Genomic DNA, 19,036 nt, shown 5'->3' with positions numbered 1-19,036 from the left:
AGTTCTTGCACTGTTTGCCATAAGCAGGACATTTACGTGCTGCATGCTCTATTCCACATCGTTTACAATCAAACGTGCTTACTTTCTCTTTCTCACTCACTTTCGTTTTATTGTGTTGATCCTTTTTGCGTGTCTGTTTATGTTTTACTGCATCCACAGGCTTGTTTTCTCGTGTGGAAGCTTGTGCACTATCCTCGTCATGCATTTGTTTAATTTGTGCTTTAGACGTTTCCGACGCTAGGCACAACTGTATAGCCTTTTCGAGAGAAATGTCCACTTCCCTAAGCAGCCTCTCTCTCATTGAATCCGACGTTATTCCACAGACAACCCTATCTCTGATAAGGGAATCTTGCAACTGTCCGAATTCACATGATTTTGCCTTTAGCTTTAGCTCTGTAATAGGGATGCAACGGTACAGTTTTGCCACGGTTCGGTTTGTATCACGGTTTTTGGGCCACGGTAACGGTTCGGTTTCAATATATCAATATTATCTTGGCTCTAGCATACAGGAGGTTATATTTGCCTTTTCTATTTCAAATCAACAATGTGCTTCTACTTACACTTGCAGAGAAAATATTAAATGCATAGCCAGACACAGATGAAGCAGAATCACAAAAATGTATTATAAGAAAAGAACACCATCATTGCCTTCTGTCATAAACAGGCAATATTATCCATAGTGAAGTTCAGCATAAAGTAATGTGTAATTATTTATTTATTATACCACTGCTTGGTCAAATTTCCTATTGTGGTGCGCTATTTGAAACGTGCATTATTTTTCTATATACCACACGGCTATGATGTAGTTCCCTTCTTTTGGGCTTATTACACTTGAATATTAATTCGCCAATGTGAATGTAACGGTAAAAACAGCAATGTTGCATCTAAGACAGCGGCAATATAAATGAAAATGATAGTAGCAGTGGTATAAGCGGGATAATCAACTCCGCGCCCTGTGCGTTTCTAGGAAAATAATGCACTTATCGAAGTGTCCGCCTGCGGCGTCGGGTCCTTATTACCACTTCGAACGTGCATTATTTTCCTATAAACGCACGGCACGTCGTTGATTATCCCTTACCTGTTGTCTTACAGAACATACAGCCCTTTTGTAATATTAAGTAGGTTGCATAAAATGTAAACTTTAAAAGTCACTTTCAACTTCTCTCTTACACACTTCGTACAGTTCAGGAATCTTACTGCTGAAATGCGTGCCGGAGGGGATATTGAAGCGATGATCGAGAACATTTATCATGTAGCGAAATCCCATACCCAAAACCACCGTATAGGCAGGGCATCATGTCTTTTCCTATGAACACGCCAATCGCATTCGTTATGTCTTTGTGTTTTTGGGAATTATAGGAATATTGTTGCCGAAAGGCTGCAGCAATGGATGGTTGGGTTTTCGGTGGCTAACTAGCTCTCCGTGCTGCTCCACTTAAGGTTACAGCCGGGTGATGATGGCGCAAGTGGGCCGACATGTTGGATGTGTTACCTTTATTAGGTGATCGTTGTGAAGCAGTGCTTGCACACTGTGCTTTGTTTACTGACGGTCTTTTTGACTTGTTCGTAGGCTACTTCGAATGTCGCCATGATCGTGCAGCCGCCGGTAAAGTTTGTTTCTTCTCACATGACTCCTTCATTTGCATTTCAACGTGCTTATTGGGTCTTGGGAAATTCAGTAAAATTCTGATTGGTTGTTGCAAGGTTGACGAGAGGCAAGCTGAACAGTCAGAGAAAACTCATCCCCCGGGTCCTAAGCACTCCTTGCTATCGCTCCCAGGCTACGCGCGTGCAATAACCTTGTATTAAATAAAAAGTTTAATGTCGCGTATACCGAAATATTGCGGTTTAGGTGAGTCTATTGAACCGAACAGGCCAAACCGAACGGTTCAATAAATTATTGAAAACCGTTGCATCCCTACTCTGTAATATACTGGCTAATAGACATGTCCCCTTGCACACACGTGAAAAACTTGTAACGTTCATACGTAGTGTTCTTTTTTGGGTTACAGTATTCTTCGAATTTATCCAGTATTATCGGTAATTTATGTTTATCGTCTTCTGCTTCATACGTGAAGGTATTATACACTTCCACTGCCTCTTCTCCGGCAACATGAAGGAATAGTGACGACTGTACCTTAGTTGACTTGCTAGCACCTCCGGCCGCGGCTAAATACAGTTCAAACCTTTGTCGAAATCTCCTCCAGTTTTCTGACAGGTTCCCGTGCAGTAGATCAAGTCCAGCAGGTGGCTTAAGTCCTTCCATGGTCGAAAAAGCGTTTATAGTCTTAATTTTTTACTTCTGACACCACCATGTTTAGATATTATTTAATGGAGCAGACACGACAGACCTGTTGTAGGTTTTAGCTATCACTTTAATCAACTGACCAGCGCCGCCTTGTGGCTTCCACATTACATGTATATAAGCATGTAGTAATTATACATATCATGACAGGCTATACAGTATTTACACCTTCGTAAACCACAGACTTGGGGGGGGGGGGGGGGGAGTGGCAACCTATGCGGCCCCCCAACCAGTTGATGTTGGTTACAGTGGCCCCCAGCTCATTTGAGTTTGAGACCCCTGATGTAGGGGATGGGTAAACTGGCGCGCTACAAACATGTTACCAATCAAATGTAATATTAGTAGGACTAGCCTACTTAGACACTTTAGTCATAGGCAACGTTGCCATGTTAATTTGGGCTAGAAGTGCCTGCTTGTGGTGGCGCTCCTGTCCGCTGCTTCTCCCGAATTGTGTGGCAAATTTGTCAGCAATCAGCTTAAATGTCAAATCATATTTATTTCTCTTTGTCGCCATGGTATTGGGGGAAACGCGGAGAAACGAGACGGTCAGTCCTCGTATTTTTTCTTTGCGTTTCGTTATAAGAAATATATAGGTAATAGTTAGTTCTTCTTCCGTATTGAACAGATTTGTTCCGTATTTTAAGGAACTACGCAATGCACACACACTACAATGAAAAACACACAAATAAATCGCTAAACATATAGCCTACAACCAAATGACACTTTAATGCAGCGTTTCTCAAACTATGGGCCGCGAAACGTGGAGACTGCTGCTGGTCCGCGAGACATGGAGTGAAATTAGGTCCGGTGATCTGATAATTTGCTGCGCAATTGACCAAGCAACCGCGGACCGACAGAAAAAGAAAGCAAACGTTGCTGCTATCGGGAGGAAATGCTTGCTAATTTTATGTGTTTAAACATAGAGCCATACAATTAGGTGTGTCTGTTATTATGATAATTTTCGAGCATAACTGCTTGTCCATAGCTCAGTGACAGGTGTTAATAGCCTTGCCATAAGCACTGCTGTGGAATGCAGGTGCTTCTTTTATTATGCGGTTAGAGCATAAGCGCTTACTCATATAGACCAGGGGTCTTCAACCTTTTTCAGCCCAAGGACCCCTTGGCTGTGAGAGCGACCCCCACACCTGGCACACCTCAAATCATGCCTATCATTTGAACCGTCAGTCATTAGTGCCTACATGCATGCACGTACGCGCACGCACACACACGTACGCACACATTCTAAACATAAGTTATTTTTAACAGGGGGGTAACTGCTTTATACAACTCGTTTCTGATAATTCTTTACATAATGTTGCATAAACTCGCCCAATAATAGAATGAATGTCACAAGGGTCAACTAAGGTGGATATGTAAGGGATAATCAACGACGCACCGTGCGTTTCTAGGAAAATAATGCACGTTTTAAGTGTTAATAAGGTCCCGACGCCGCAGGCATTATTGCAGTGCATTATTTTCCTATAAACGCACGGCGCGGAGTTGATTATCCCGTTTATACCACTGCTACTGTCATTTTCGTTTATATTGCCGCTGTCTTAGATACAACGTTGCTGTGTTTACCGTTACATTCACATTGGCGAATTAATATTCAAGTGTGAGAAGTTCCGCTTTAACCCTCTCTGGTGGTATAAATTCAGCTAAATTCAGGCAAAGCTTCATTTGCTCAACCTGATACAGACAGAGAGCCTCTGCATCTTGTGTAAATATAACTTGTCTTACACAAGGAAACACAAACACACAAGATTATCGTTATCGTTTCATTTTGATGGTAGGTGTAGTATCTTAGTAAACAGGTTGTCCACCATATAATCTCTTTGATAGTTTATTAGCAGTCTTGGTACTAACACAAACACGTCAAGTTAAACCCTGCTTCCGAACTCTAGCTGAAGCATACTTCTTTTACCCTAGCTTAACAGTAACCGAGCACCATATCTAACGTTGGAGCGCCCTCTACTGGCCGACTCTTAAATCATTCTAAACACAGTTTCTAATACTAGGATATCACATCTCCCCACCTTTAAGCGAACGGCTCATTATGTGTTTAAGGCCTGTATTACATGCTCTCCTAAACAGGTATCCTAAAAATACATAAATCATGAACATCATTGTAATTCAACATTTCTCTCTCCTAAACAGGTATCCCAAAAATACATAAATCATGAACATCATTGTAATTCAACATTTCTCTTTTTTCTTTCTTTTCTTTCTTTCTTTTTTTTTTTTTTTTTAACTAGGAAGGTACGTCCTTCCAGTGAGATCAGAGCGCATTGTTGCTCTATTCCTGGGAAAAGATCTCACTCTATCTAACAAAGTCCTTTAGATGCAGAGGTGACCGTCTCCCCCGCTCTGAGTGTCGCACTTCTGTGACCACCGGTGAACCTGGTGGAACTTGGACCACTGAAGTAGACTGCTGATCCGGCTCACTCGCAGGACGGTCTTCTGTCTCTGCCAGTCCTGTAAGCCCAGAGCCCACAGCACCATCAAAATCTAATGATGGTCCCAATTCACTCTCGGGCTCTTGGTTTGGCACGGTGTCAGACAATCTGGCCCTCACTTGATCCACGTGTCTCTTCATTATTTGGCCACTTCCAATGATGACAGTATATGACACTGGACCGGAGGCATCCTGAATGACAGCAGGGACCCATTTAGGACCATAAGCGTAGTTTCTAATAAACACTTTATCCCCTGTGGAGAAACTTCTCAGTCTTTTGCTTGTGTCATGGGCCTGTTTTTGTTTCAGTTGCTTTTCCTGCACTTTTGATTTCACGTCTGGTAGTAGCAGGTCAAAAACAGATCGGAGTCTGCGTGACATCATCAACTCTGCCGGCGACAGGCCTGTTGTCGCATGAGGCGTGATACGGTAACTGAACAGGAATCTTGACAACCTGGTTTGTACCGAATCACCTTTCATCTTTTTCATCCCTCCTTTGAACGTTTGGACCGCCCTCTCTGCCAGCCCATTAGAAGAAGGGTGGAACGGTGCTGATCTCACATGCTTGATGCCATTTTGTTTCATGAAGGACTCAAATTCAGCACTTGTGAAACATGTTCCATTGTCAGACACCAACATTTTCGGTAATCCAAAAACACTGAAACTCTGCCTTAGCTTTTCTATTGTAACCTGGGAAGTGGCCGTCTTCACCGGGTAGATGTCTAGCCATTTGGAGTAAGCATCCACAATCAACAGAAACATCTCACCTTGGAAGGGCCCTGCATAGTCCACGTGAATCCTTGACCACGGTGACTCTGGCCACTCCCATGGATGTAACGGTGCGGCCGGTGGTGACTTGTGGTGTTTTTGACACTCCTCACATGACAGCACTTCCCTCTCCACATCCTGATCCATTCCCGGCCACCATACATACGATCGAGCTAGTCCTTTCATCCTTGACATGCCAGAGAGGGTTTGGTGCAGCAGCTTCAGAATTTTCTCTCTACCTTTGGTGGGTATAATTACTCTAGCACCCCAAAGCACACATCCATCCCGTACACTTAGTTCCATTCTTCGCTGATGAAATGGCTTTACACTGGAATCTACCACTGTTGGCCACCCTTTTAGCACGTGAGCATGAACTTGGGACAATATCACATCTTTAGCTGTCCAGCGCTTAATCTTAGTCGTGTCTAACAGTGTGTCATCCAGAAGGTCCATCATCAAGACTTGCTCTTTCGCTTCCTCACACACTATTTCAGACACTGGCAGCCTACTCAATGCATCAGCATTTGAATTCTGTTTTCCTGGTTTGTATACTATGTTGTATTCGTAGGCACTCAAATGTACAGCCCATCTTTGAACTCTCGGGGACCCCATTTGTGGTATGGGTTTTTTCTCATTGAAGAGAGAGATCAACGGCTTATGGTCTGTGTGGATGGTGAACGCTCGTCCATAAAGGTATTTGTGAAATTTCTGAATACCAAATATAACCGCCAATCCCTCTTTATCTAGTTGTGAGTACCTTTTTTCAGCAGGCGACAGTGTTCGTGACATGAACCCCAAAGGACGCTCACTGCCATCTTCCATCAGGTGCGATAAAACCGCACCAACGCCGTAAGGTGACGCATCACATGACATTATCAAATCTCGGTCTGCAGAGTAATGGACTAATACCTCTGCTGAGTTCAGTAAGGCTTTAGACTTTTGGAAGGCCTCTTCCTGTTCTTTGAGCCATTTCCAGTGCACATTGTGCCGTAAGAGTTCATGTAATGGGGCCAAGAGGGTTGCCAGATTGGGGAGGAATTTGTTGTAGTAATTTAATAAACCTAAATATGACTTAAGTTCAGTGACATTTGTGGGAGGGGGCGCCTCCATGATGGCTTTCACCTTTTTCTTCACCGGATGAAGCCCCTGAGCATCCACCCTATGTCCCAGATACTCTACTTCCTCTTGCAGGAACATGCATTTACTTCTTTTCAAACGCAACCCTGCCTCTTCCAGTTTAGTTAAAACCTCCTCAAGATTTCTCAGGTGGTCTGCCTCGTTCATTCCACTTAGAAGTATATCATCAAGGTATACCGCCACTCGTGGAATCCCTCTTAAGAGACCTTCTATGGTTCTTTGAAAAATGGCGGGGGCGGACGCAACCCCAAATGGGAGTCTATTGTATGTAAAAAGCCCTCTGTGTGTATTAACCGCCAAGTATTTCTTGGACTCTTCATCCATGAGTATTTGTTGGTACGCATGACTCATATCTAATTTAGAGAATTGTTTTCCACCTGACAGCGCTGCGAATAGGTCTTCCACCCGTGGTATTGGATATTGTTCTAGTGATGAAACCGTATTTACGGTCAGCTTGTAGTCTCCACACAGTCTTACATGTCCGTCCGGTTTGACAATGGGGACAACAGGTGCAGCCCATTCTGCCCATTTCACTGGCGTGATTATTTCGTCTTTCAACAGCCTGTCTATTTCTTCATCAACCTTGGCCCGCATGGCATATGGGACTGACCGGGGGCGGAAGAAACGAGGAACTGCGTTCGCCTTAACGTGAATCGTGGCCTTGGTGCCTCTCAGCGTGCCCAATTCCTCTTTAAACACGTTCTCGTGTTGGCTTAACACTTGTTGTAGTGTTTTTGTCTCTGTTCTCATATGCTGCAATTCACAGGCTTTGCGACTGTCTTTGATTTTTTTCCAATTGATTTTAATTTTCTCCAACCAGCTACGCCCTAGTAAGCTGGGGCCTTTCCCTTCCACCACCACCAGGGGTAGTGTGCAGCTTTGCTTCTTGTATTTAACTCTGACTGATGCCACTCCTATCACTTTAACAGGATCGCCTGTATAAGTCTCCAAATGGATTTTCACTGGCTTCACTGTTGGACATTTGGTATCTTTCCAAAGCTTTTGTAATGTCTGCTCATTCATAACTGTAAGACTACAGCCGGTGTCTATTTCGAAACGCACACCTTTCCCATTAATTTTCATCTCCACCATGTAGGGGTCTACTCTTCTGAGACGCCCCTCGCTCATTTGTCCTAATCGAAACTTCATGCAATGCAGTGTGAGTGTTGCATCGTCTGAGCTATCACTTTCACTTGTGTCCTGCCTTTCATGCACATTGTGCGAACGGTGGTATGAATCCCGCTTCTTTTCTCTCTTTACATCCCCATGTTCTTTGCTTCCCTGATTCCATGTTTTTTTTCCACGGCATGCTCTTGCAATATGTCCTACTTTACCGCAAGCATGACATTTCTCTTGTTTGAATTTACAGTCTGCTGCATTATGTCTGGTTCCCTTGCATCTATAACATTCATTCCCTGTTTCTTTGAAAACACTGGAATCCGGTGTGCCTTTCTTTGTTTTAATGAACTTCACCGACGCACTCGAATTTTGCAGATCCTGGGCATTTTTATTTGCTGTCTCTACTGCTACAGCAATGGACAGCGCTTTGTCAAACGTTAACTCTGTTTCTGACAGGAGACGTCTCTGAATACGCTCATCATTGATCCCGCACACGAGCCTGTCCCTCAACATTTGCCCTAGCTTGTCCCCGTAGTTGCAATCCTGCGCCAGTCTGCGCAGCTCTGCTACATATTCCAATACAGATTCTTCTGATTTCCGAGTGCGCGAATCAAATTTGTATCGTTGCACAATTTCACTAGGCTTCGGATGAAAGTGATTTTTTTACATTGTCACTAGTTGATGGTAAGTTTTGTCCTTTGGCTTATCTGGGCTTACAAGGCTCCTCATCAAACTGTATGTGACGGGCCCAACGACACTTATGAGTACGGCTCTTTGCCTATCTCCGTTGTCAATCTGATTTGCCTCAAAAAACTGATCCATTATTTCACAGTATTCCTCCCACGTCTGATTTTTTACATCAAACGCCGCTAGTGTGCCAATAGTAGTCATCCTTTCTCCGTTATTTCTCCCTCCTTCTTACCAGTTCAAGACGTTGTTTCTTCCTCACTTTGCTAGGTGCTAGCAATCCCACACAGCTCTCAGATCCGAGTTGCAATTCAATCTTCCAGCAACCACCTCAGCGATTAAAATCCTCGTCGCCAGAAAGATGTAGTATCTTAGTAAACAGGTTGTCCACCATATAATCTCTTTGATAGTTTATTAGCAGTCTTGGTACTAACACAAACACGTCAAGTTAAACCCTGCTTCCGAACTCTAGCTGAAGCATACTTCTTCTACCCTAGCTTAACAGTAACCGAGCACCATATCTAACGTTGGAGCGCCCTCTACTGGCCGACTCTTAAATCATTCTAAACACAGTTTCTAATACTAGGATATCACAGTAGGCTATGACATCGCGGAGAACGTTGGATTAATGAATTCACGCAGAACGCCTTGACCCCCGGTTGAAGACCCATGATATAGACTATAACTCAGGGACAGGTGCAAAACCACCAACTGGGATGGATCGAAGGGCAAGCAAGCACTGCCACACAACGTGAAGGCCTTTGTGTTGTCAAAACTAAACAGAAAGTTTCCTACGATGGGGAGAGGCCGCAAGGACTGCATCGATAAGATCAACGAATGCCTTCGCAAGCCCCGAAACCCCGGTGATACATTTTCTTTCCTTTAATTCAATAAAAAAATGTTTATCTGAAGAACTTTTCCGAGGTTGTCTTGTCTACCAAATCCTAAACTTAAATAGCGTAAACATTTTATCTTATGAAAAAACTCTTAGGGGGAACAGTTAGGCAGCCCTTCCTCCATATCGTAGTAGGCCTATAGGCAATTTATTAGAGGGGTCAAAAAAACTCATAAAGTAGGCTAGCCTGCTACTTTTTCCAGACTAAATGTGTCACTTTAGTGATTGGCTCTTTCAAATGCAAATTAGGTGGATGGGCTTTTGAATGGGCCTGCTGCAGGTGAGAGGACAAATCCTAAGAATTTGTTGTTTTTATAAAGTGCCATTATCATTGGCATATTCTCTTAAAACAATACATAAGTTTAAAGCGAACGTTTCAACTATGTTTGCCATGGTAGACAAAAACACTCAAATAAAACAATAGCCTAAAAAATAACTGTAGTGCGTAATGGACACGGCTCTATATCCTAAATAATTTTCGAGGTTCGCCATTTGGTAAAAAGCCAGGTCTATACATAGAGAGAGAGAGAGAGAGAGAGAAAGAGAGAGAGAGAGATTCATGCATTCTGCATTACCGTGACCCTATACCTTGGATGTTTTTTTTTTCTCATTGGAATACAGCAGGACAGGATGCCTTTTATCTATCAAACGCAAAAGCTGAGATTGTTGGAAGGACTAGGCTACTCAACAAACTTGTTTTTCGTTTCTGGGAGATCTCGTTATCGTTTTGGATTGTCGGATATTATACTTATTGTATATATAGGATGAACAAAGTCCATGGATTTGCTATATTAAATCCAGTAGCCTAATAATTAGGCTATGTGCCACGTCCGATTTCGCAAGTGGTGTAGTAGGCCTAGGCTACATTTAAAAATCGACAGCCGTATGTGAGATCCATTTCATGAAGAGCAATTGTCTTGTGCGATCATGCCTCCTCCCCCACACTCGTCTAACCAGTTCACTACATTATAGCCTACCTATATGTGGCACTGAGGACGACTGCCTCTCCCTCTTCTCTCTCTCGACAGACACCTGAGCCCGACTCGTCAATGTAAAAATGTGCGTGAGTGTGCGCTGAACCACGAATTCACATAGGCTATTAACTTTTCTTTTCAGCAGACATCGCAAACATAAAAAAAATCGCAAAACAGAAAATCTTTCATTTTTTAATAAAACGACAACTTTTCTCTTGATGAGTTCCGGAGAGGTTCCTCGGGTGGGTTTCGAACCCCGGTCGCTGACGTACCTTGGACATGCTCCAACCAGTTGCGCCACAGCTCAATTGTGCCATTATGATGCTTTATTCGCGCCATGGACTTGAAACGCCGATCAAAAGTTCTGACATGTTAAACTGACGTTAGTTATTAATTCACCACATGATAAAATGCTGTCATATAGCTTGACGCCCAGCAGCCTATGGTAGTCTATGCCTATCTCTGAATCAACATGAACATGCATACGATTCATACGTTCCTAGAAACTTATATTGCGGAGCTAGGCCTCCTAGTCGATGGTTACAATGAATCACCCTCACTGCCCTATCGCATATCTGACCATCCATTGTTACAATGTTACAAAATGCGCGATCTTCTCCATGCATGTAGCCTACGGTTATAAGTAAAGTGACAAGCATAGGCATGTATTAAAGAGATTTCTGTTAAATACATTTTATTTTCAGTCGTCAAAAGTGGTGGGGACAAAATCTGTGATAACAAGTGCTGGGTACATGTAGGCTACCCAGCGTCGCCGGTTAAAATGAACATGCCTCCGTTTTAAAATTGCCTATACACGGAAATGGGCTAACCGTAATGAATTCATGAATTAATCTAAGGTTGCCTTTCGAGTATTTCAGGTTGAATTGAAGGCTATTTCCTTCTGATAGGCCTATAGGCGATTTTCTAAAACCATTTTCATTCATTTCAACAATGGTTTATTGAAACGTCGTTTGATTAATTTCGCCAGTCATCACTTTCATTTTAATGATTAAATGAGACGGATATGCGGAGCATTTCTCTCCCCCTCCATTGGCCAAAACGTTGCTCTGGCATCTCTGCTGGACTGACTGAGTTATAGGCTACGTCGAGTGAGAGAGCTGTGAGGTAGGCTGTAAACATTCGAAAACTCTGCAACTGCAATCTAACATGCCGAGCGTCATGTCTCTTTTCTCCGCTTGTCACCAGCGCGGTGTCCTCTGGTTTTTCCATGAGCCGAACCTTCATATTATTAGGGCGGTCTATGTTGCCCCCTTGCGGTTGCAGTTTTCCCGATGCTTCGGGAGTCCCGATGTGCGGGAAAGAAAGGAGCATTCTCAACCCGTACCATCTGTAAGTATGTGCAGCCCAGCGCAAGCCAACTTATTGTTGTAATAAGGTCTGGTGTGTCTGCCGAAGCAGTGTTTGGAGCCTGATCTTGGCCCTCATCTGCAGTGGTGGTGTCTCTGGCAGAAATCTACAGAATTGTAATCCAACATCAACAAAAATGTAAATTAAGGTGCATGTGACAACTATCAGTGTCCAGTAGCATGAAAATGTTATGTCACTGTAATACATACCAAGCACTGTCTGTCCAACATAATTTAACTGAATTTGTACTCCACCCAGCGTCTTTCTCATTGTTTCAAGGGTCGCCAAATTCTTTATGTTGTTGTAATGGTGCAAGATATTCCTCATCAAAGAAACATGTGACTAAGGGGTCATCATGTTGAGGAAATATTTTTTTTTTCTAATCCCAGAGAATAGTTGTTCAGCAGTCTGACTGTTAAGCCAGCCACATATCTCTGGGACAAGTTCTATCCTCCTAAACACATCTCTGGGATCCTTTGTGTTGTCTTCGTGGAATCTGTCATACAGAGCATAATGCTCAAATGACCGGTAATAGGGTGCCCATTGCTATCTGGAAAATCTTTCTTTACCGCTTGCCATGGCAATTCAACCTTCACTTGCCCTGAACTGGCAAGCGATATGTTGGTTGGGGTGGGCTCCAGCATCATTTGGGCTGAAAGTTCCTTGCTCTCTGTTGTTCGCATGGGTTGCCAGCCCTCGTGCAAAGTCATACAACGTGATATTGGGAAAATGCTTCATTGACAATAGCAGGTCTGTGTAGTCCCTTGGGCTCTCTGCTCTTAAGTTACATTTCACCGCATATACCACAGCACATGGGCATGTGACTACTGCCCAGCCACCTGACAGAGAAAACAGAACATGCAATAATTAAAGTCCTACAAGCAATTGTCATCACCAAAAGAAAGAAAAATCAAATTGTTTCGTATGAGTGACCTTACCAGAAGCACCCCAGATTCATATGTCAGGTGATGCTCTGTTTTTCATTTCTGTTTGCAGTCTCATGATGAGGTCCATGCGTGAGCCTTTGGGGTCAACCCCACACTGCCTACACAAGGCACGCACATCCTCCATCTACAATGAACAGTGGTGATTTGTTTTATATAGTAGCATGGCACTATTTCACTTTGTTGCACTAAGTGGTATCCTTGTTATCAGAGCCTGGTATCATCTTCATATGAATTTGCATAGCAGTATGTACTAGGAAGGAAAGTGTTATTCCCACCAGCCATACAGTAATATACTATAATAGTATATAAAGCATGTGCCCTGCACAGTTCTGGGTGACAAGTATTGAACCAGGACAAAATTAAAGAATAAGCTTTTTCTGACAATACTGGCACTTCCAAGTAAAACGTTTTCCCCCACAAATTACATTGTTATCTCTGAATTATTTGCTACATTCAATACATTTCTTTAATCCTAACTGATATTGGGGCACACATAAGAATTTTATATCAATACCTTGAGCTTCACAAGCTCATCTGTGAGACGGTCCTCCGTCACGGTCAACTCCACCTCCTCCTGTGGAGTGCACGGAGAATGGACCTTCTGAATCTCTGTGTTGAGGACCACACTACCCCTCCTTGTGTAAGGCCCTATCCAAGGAGCCCAGAAATGATAACTTGGCCTAACGATGAATGGATTTGCCTTGTTGCCTATAAATAAGAAGAAATACAATTATATACTGGTACTATTAATACTGATATACTGTGCATGACTCCATAACTAAAACCCAAAAGAGCAACTTTTCTACTGAATAAGAATAGAATGAATTGCCTGCATACTCACTAGACACTAACCCACGGGAAATAATTTCCATGCACACCCTTTCCCAAAACTGCTCAATATTTATATTGCCATCAAAGTCCTCTGGTGGCTCCTCAATGTTGCTCACTTGGAGGAAAAAAGGTGATGCTTCAAACAAGGGCAGCAAATTACACACACAAGGGAATGATGGACAGACAGATAGAAAGAGAAGTCAGACATGGGCTTACCAGGCATACTGAAGACGCCCTTCTTGTGAAGGTCCATCACAACCGTTACAGGGTTATGGCCACATGACACACAGACATATGTGTATTCGTGGTCAGAGAGCGCTTCGAATGCCAGGTGGGCTTGCAGAATCTTATTTTTGAAAGGATAGGTCTTGCCAGACGTTCTCTCTAGAACCTCAATGGCTCTACTAATAGTGGGTCTGTACAATCAGCATAGACTCAATTAGGTGCTGTGTCCACCAAACGCGTTTTTAACAGCCAGAACGCCCTCAACCTCCTCCTCTCGGCGCTTCGATAAGTGTTTATTGTTGCTAAGTTACCAAAACCAGAGACGGTTTATAACGAGAAGTGCCATTGACGAGCCTGGCGCTGTTCTAAAAGTTGAACAGATTTCAACTTTGAGCGCTCTGTGCGCTGCGACAAGAAACGGTCAGCGCCGACAGCTTTTCTCCGCCGAGGGCGCTCAGCGCTGTGAGCGCTGAGCTACATAGACTTTACATTGAAAATTGTCGCCGTCGGCGCAAAAAACGCGTTTGGTGGACACAGCACCTTAAACCATTAACTTCATAAAAGAACAGTTGCTACAAGTGATTTTGTTTATGATACACATATAGAAAATATGTTCATCCTATAATCTCAAGTTGATTAGATGATAGAAGAAATGATATATCTTACCTGCAGACTATTGCGCAGAAACAGACAGAGGTGCCATTACAGTAGGGTGTGGTCATCAAAGTTGTATACTCCATCTGAACACCTGATAACGGTATACCATGCCACAGGAGTAGCATTCTTTTCTGTAGAGTGAAATTCCTGATTGAAGGCAAATTAAGGACAATAGAAATGGTCTGTCTGAAAACAAGCACTGCAGAAAGCGGTATGAAATGGCAGGCTTACATGTACATTTTACAAACCTTCAATAACATCCGTCACCGAAATTATTTTGGCCTTGGCTGTAATGAGCTCTGGTTCTCCAAGAGCAGTTGAATCCGAACATTCAGTACAGAATGTTTCAGCCGGGATGAAGTTTCTGGGAAAATGCTCAGTGATCACATCTCTGTTCAGGACCGATGGCATTTTCTTATTGGTGTAAATGCACCGAACCATTCGCTCCATAGTTTTTCCCTCTGGTGGATAATGGCCTTCTTCCTCAGAACCTTTAACCTCTGGAGGGAAGGAGTTTGAAGCTTCCTCTTGGTCCACAATCCTTGTCCTTCTAAAGAGCTCTGGCTCAGACTGGTACAAGTGCCATTTTGCAATGTATTTGTGCAGGCATGACTGCCTTGGCTTTGCACATGGACAGTGCCATGATATTTGATTGCAGTCATATGTAACAATGACTCTACCAAGCCTACTGTAATAGGATACAGTAGGCTCAAAACAGAAAGGTATCTTTTGGAAGATGGACCACAGATATTAAGTTTGCAGGACAAGGGTGTTCCTGCATCTGCGGCCTCCCTCTGCCGCTTCAAGCATCTGGCCTTGTTGTGTTTTGTAGCGCATGTCTATATGTCTGCTTTTGGAAGTCCTTATTGTCTGTCTTTGTTTTTGTATCTTGTTTGACCCCTTTTCCTTTAATGTTTTATTCTATGTGCTGTTAGTCCCCTTCCATCCTAAGGACCACAATGGAAACAAGCCTTTGGGCTTTATTGTGTTTTTTATATCCTTTTGAACACATGATATTGTTCAATAAAGAATCAATAATACAATAATAAGCATCTGGCCTTCTTGTCCTCTCCAAACCATTTATGAATAACCATCTCCTGCAGCACATCCTCTGTGAGGGGGGGGGGGGGGGTGCATTTCCAGCTGGTGGGCAATAAGCAAGGGACTGGATATGGTGACATTCAAAATGCCGACAATTGGAACGCTCTGCAAACTCAGCATTTGTTTTGCAAATATCCAGCTCACATTTGCTCATTTGATCCTTCCCCCTGGTCCTTTTTATCACATGCATTGGTGTGGAATGGCCAGAAAAGGATTTGACTACTGCAAAAATACCTTTGTTGCTATCCACTGACTGCGATTTCAAGTGGTATTTGGCTGTGATGTCAACGGTCGTAGGTGTGTGCTTCCTGTGAATATGAACATTTACATTTCTCCTGTTTATTATGATGCCACAATGTGGACACATGACAGTTTGACTTTTCTTTCGTGCTGGTGGTGTTTTAGATGCCAGTTGATGGAGGGAGGAGATGGAGAAGGCAGGAGACGGTGTTGGAGTGCTGGTGGCCAGTTGATGGAGGGAGGAGGAGGAGGAGAAGGCAGGAGACGGTGTTGGAGTGCTGGTGGTGGCTCCAGCGGCAGAGGCCAGGTGATGGAGGGAGGAGGCAGATGAACAGTGGTTTACATGTAATACAACCTGGTCTTTTCAGATGATTGTCCGGGGGCAGTGCAAACAGTGGAAGTGTGCCGTTGACCTACATGGTTGATTGCACTTGCAGATGTAGTATTCTGTAAAACAGAAACAAAACCACACGTCAACAACTCTACTCTATAGAATATACTGGTGTAAAACAATGTTTAACCCTTAGATGCATAAGTGGGGTCAAAAATGACCCCAGAGGTTGTTTTCTTGCAGTATCTTCTTAATTTTATTTTTTTTTCATTTAACCTTCCATGTATTCCTCAAATAGGTTGTCTTTGACATGAGGCCATTTGGATTTGTGTCTAATTATTATATTTTTAAAGTAATTTCATGTTTTGTATCAATACCACCGATCCGCATACGTGGGGTCAAAAATGACCCCAAGCATTTTCTTTGGAATTTCAAAAGTTAACCCTAGGATCTTTTGATTTTTATCAAGTGTGGCAGTAAGGTATACATTTACTGTTGATTATCACATCTCATGTCAGCAGTCTCACCATCCTCAAGGCTATTTTTACACAACAACATAAATCTAAGTATCATCATATAATGTGGCGGCCAAGCGTTCATAGCGACGTCGCTTTTTGATCCTTCGATGTCCACTTTTCCTATCATTGTGATGCAGAATTCACCAAGCGATATTTACAGAGGGATTTGTTGATATAGCGTTCTTGGCCTGATCTGTATGACTTTTTATGCCTAAAAATAGGGCGAAAATTCATTTTTTAAGCCAATTGGCAGTATTTTCTGATTTACTGGATAACAAAATAAGATATTCATAATCACCTCTGTAAATGTCTTTTTATTTGATATATTAACACTACAAAAAAACAATTTTCAACCTGGCTTTTTCCAATGGTCAGATTCTTCGCATCAAAACATATATGCAAATTAGCGCATATTTAATTAGACATGGCCTAATTAGCATATTTAAACATAAATACAGAAAACTTGCAATACGTTTTTTTCTCCTATTTATGTGAGTATTCAACTGGTAAAGTTTCATGAAGATATCTCTAAGTTAAAAATTTTACCCTATTCACCTATGTTGAGATCATTTTAGGATGTTTACCTTTTTTGCCTTTCTAAAAGCTGTTTTGTAATAAAATGTTAATAAAAAGTGATACATCATATGTCCAACATGAAATAATAATTTCTTTGACAAATAATTAATAAAAATCATCATCTTTAACCAAAATGAAAGACATTATTTGAGTTTAAAGCAAAAAACGCATGCATTCTAATTGGGGTCATTTTTGACCCCACTCATGGAAGAGTGTAGGTATTGGTAGCCTATGCATCTAAGGGTTAAAATCCTACCTCCATGATGTACCGCATGTTTGATGTGGTTGTTTATGTGGCCCTTGAATTTGTACCTATGGTCTGATGAAAACGTGCAGCATGGGCATCTGTAGATCCCCTTTTCTAGGTATTTGCCTTCAGCAGGACAACCTTTGAAGTGTGTTGGGTGCTGAAAACATTGAAACATTATACATGTTATTTAACATGACAGTAAAGGGGCTTATGCATGTATTTGGACCTCACCTTTAAGAATACAAGACATACAAATGTCTGTGCTGCTGGTGCAATAAAAGTATTACTATGAACATTAGCAGTATGTCTTGCAATGACTAAAACAGAGAATTATCATAATTGCATCAAAGTGAAATGATAAAACTACTACTTAGCTAACGTTAACGTTATGTAGCTAGTCCAACAAGGGAAAACTAGATGTACCGCAAAGCGATACACAATATGACCGCCGCTCAGTCCTGCACATTCTCTCCGCAAATATCAATCACGCTTTTGTTTCCATCGCCTACTCCATCCCCTAATGCAACTTTTATGTATGTAAATGAGTGTGTGCATGTGTGCTTGCTTTTGTGTATGAGTGCTTCTCTGTCTATGAGTGTGTGTGTGTGTGTGTGTGTGTGTGTGTGTGTGTTGAATGTGTCTCTATGTGTACATGTTCACTGTGTTATCTGCCGTCACTGTCACTCCAATATCAGATCACACACTCACACACACACACATGCGCGCGAGTGAACACACACACACATACGCAGGCACACACTCACATACACATACACACACACAGAGAGAGAGAGAGAAAGAGAGAACACACACAGAATACACACAGATAACACAGAACACTCACAGACACAGACAGAGAGAGAGAAAGAAAGAGAACACATACAGAATACACACAGAACATGCACATACACACATATACACACATGCAAACACACACACACGCACACAGAAACGCACCCATACACACACACACAGGCTATAGTACATCACACGTGTGTGTGCACTGTGCATCTGTGTGTGTGTGTGTGTGTGTGTAAGGTGTGTGTAGGTGTGTGTGTGTGTACTGTGCATCTGTGTGTGAGGGTGTGTGTGTGCATGCGTGTGGGCGTTTTTGTGCATGTGTGTGTGTGTGTGTGTGCTGGTGCGTGTGTGTGTGTGTGTGTATGTGCTTGTGTGTGTGTGTGTGTGTGTGTGTGTGTGTGTTCCTGCATGTTTGTGTGTGTGTGTGTGTGTGTGTGTATGACTGTAGCATCCAGCACCCAGATCAACCATTCTCTTTTAAAACATATGTATTTGGAAACTAGTTCATTAAAGGTTTCTAATGGTGTCACTTATATGTTTCTAGGACAAAAACTAGCAGAGATTGAGATGTGTGTTTGGAACAGTTTTTCAAATCCCCAGCGGGGGATTTAGACTCTAGAGGGTTAAGCACCATCTACAGGCCGATGGGTGTACAGTCCTGAATGTACACATAAATCCATTTATTTTATAGCCCCCCATGGATGAAATTCCACAAAACTTGGCATATTCCAAGGGGGTGTCAGGTTCATCATACACATGAAATTTGGTGCAGTTTATAACATCTCATCTGAAGATAGGGGCAATTAAAGCAATATCACATTGCATTTTCGATTTTTACCAGGGGGGTGCAA

At 42.6% G+C, this 19,036-nt stretch overlaps 1 pseudogene; it reads right to left on the bottom strand.

Moving 5' to 3' along the window:
• Window positions 1–4,642: 4,642 nt before the first annotated feature.
• LOC134060481 (HMG domain-containing protein 3-like) lies at window positions 4,643–17,408 on the bottom strand (annotated as a pseudogene).
• Window positions 17,409–19,036: the final 1,628 nt, after the last annotated feature.

This window comes from Sardina pilchardus, chromosome 16 (assembly GCF_963854185.1).
Source record: "Sardina pilchardus chromosome 16, fSarPil1.1, whole genome shotgun sequence".
Lineage (NCBI taxonomy): Eukaryota > Metazoa > Chordata > Actinopteri > Clupeiformes > Clupeidae > Sardina > Sardina pilchardus.
This window is presented reverse-complemented; position numbering and strand designations above follow the sequence as displayed.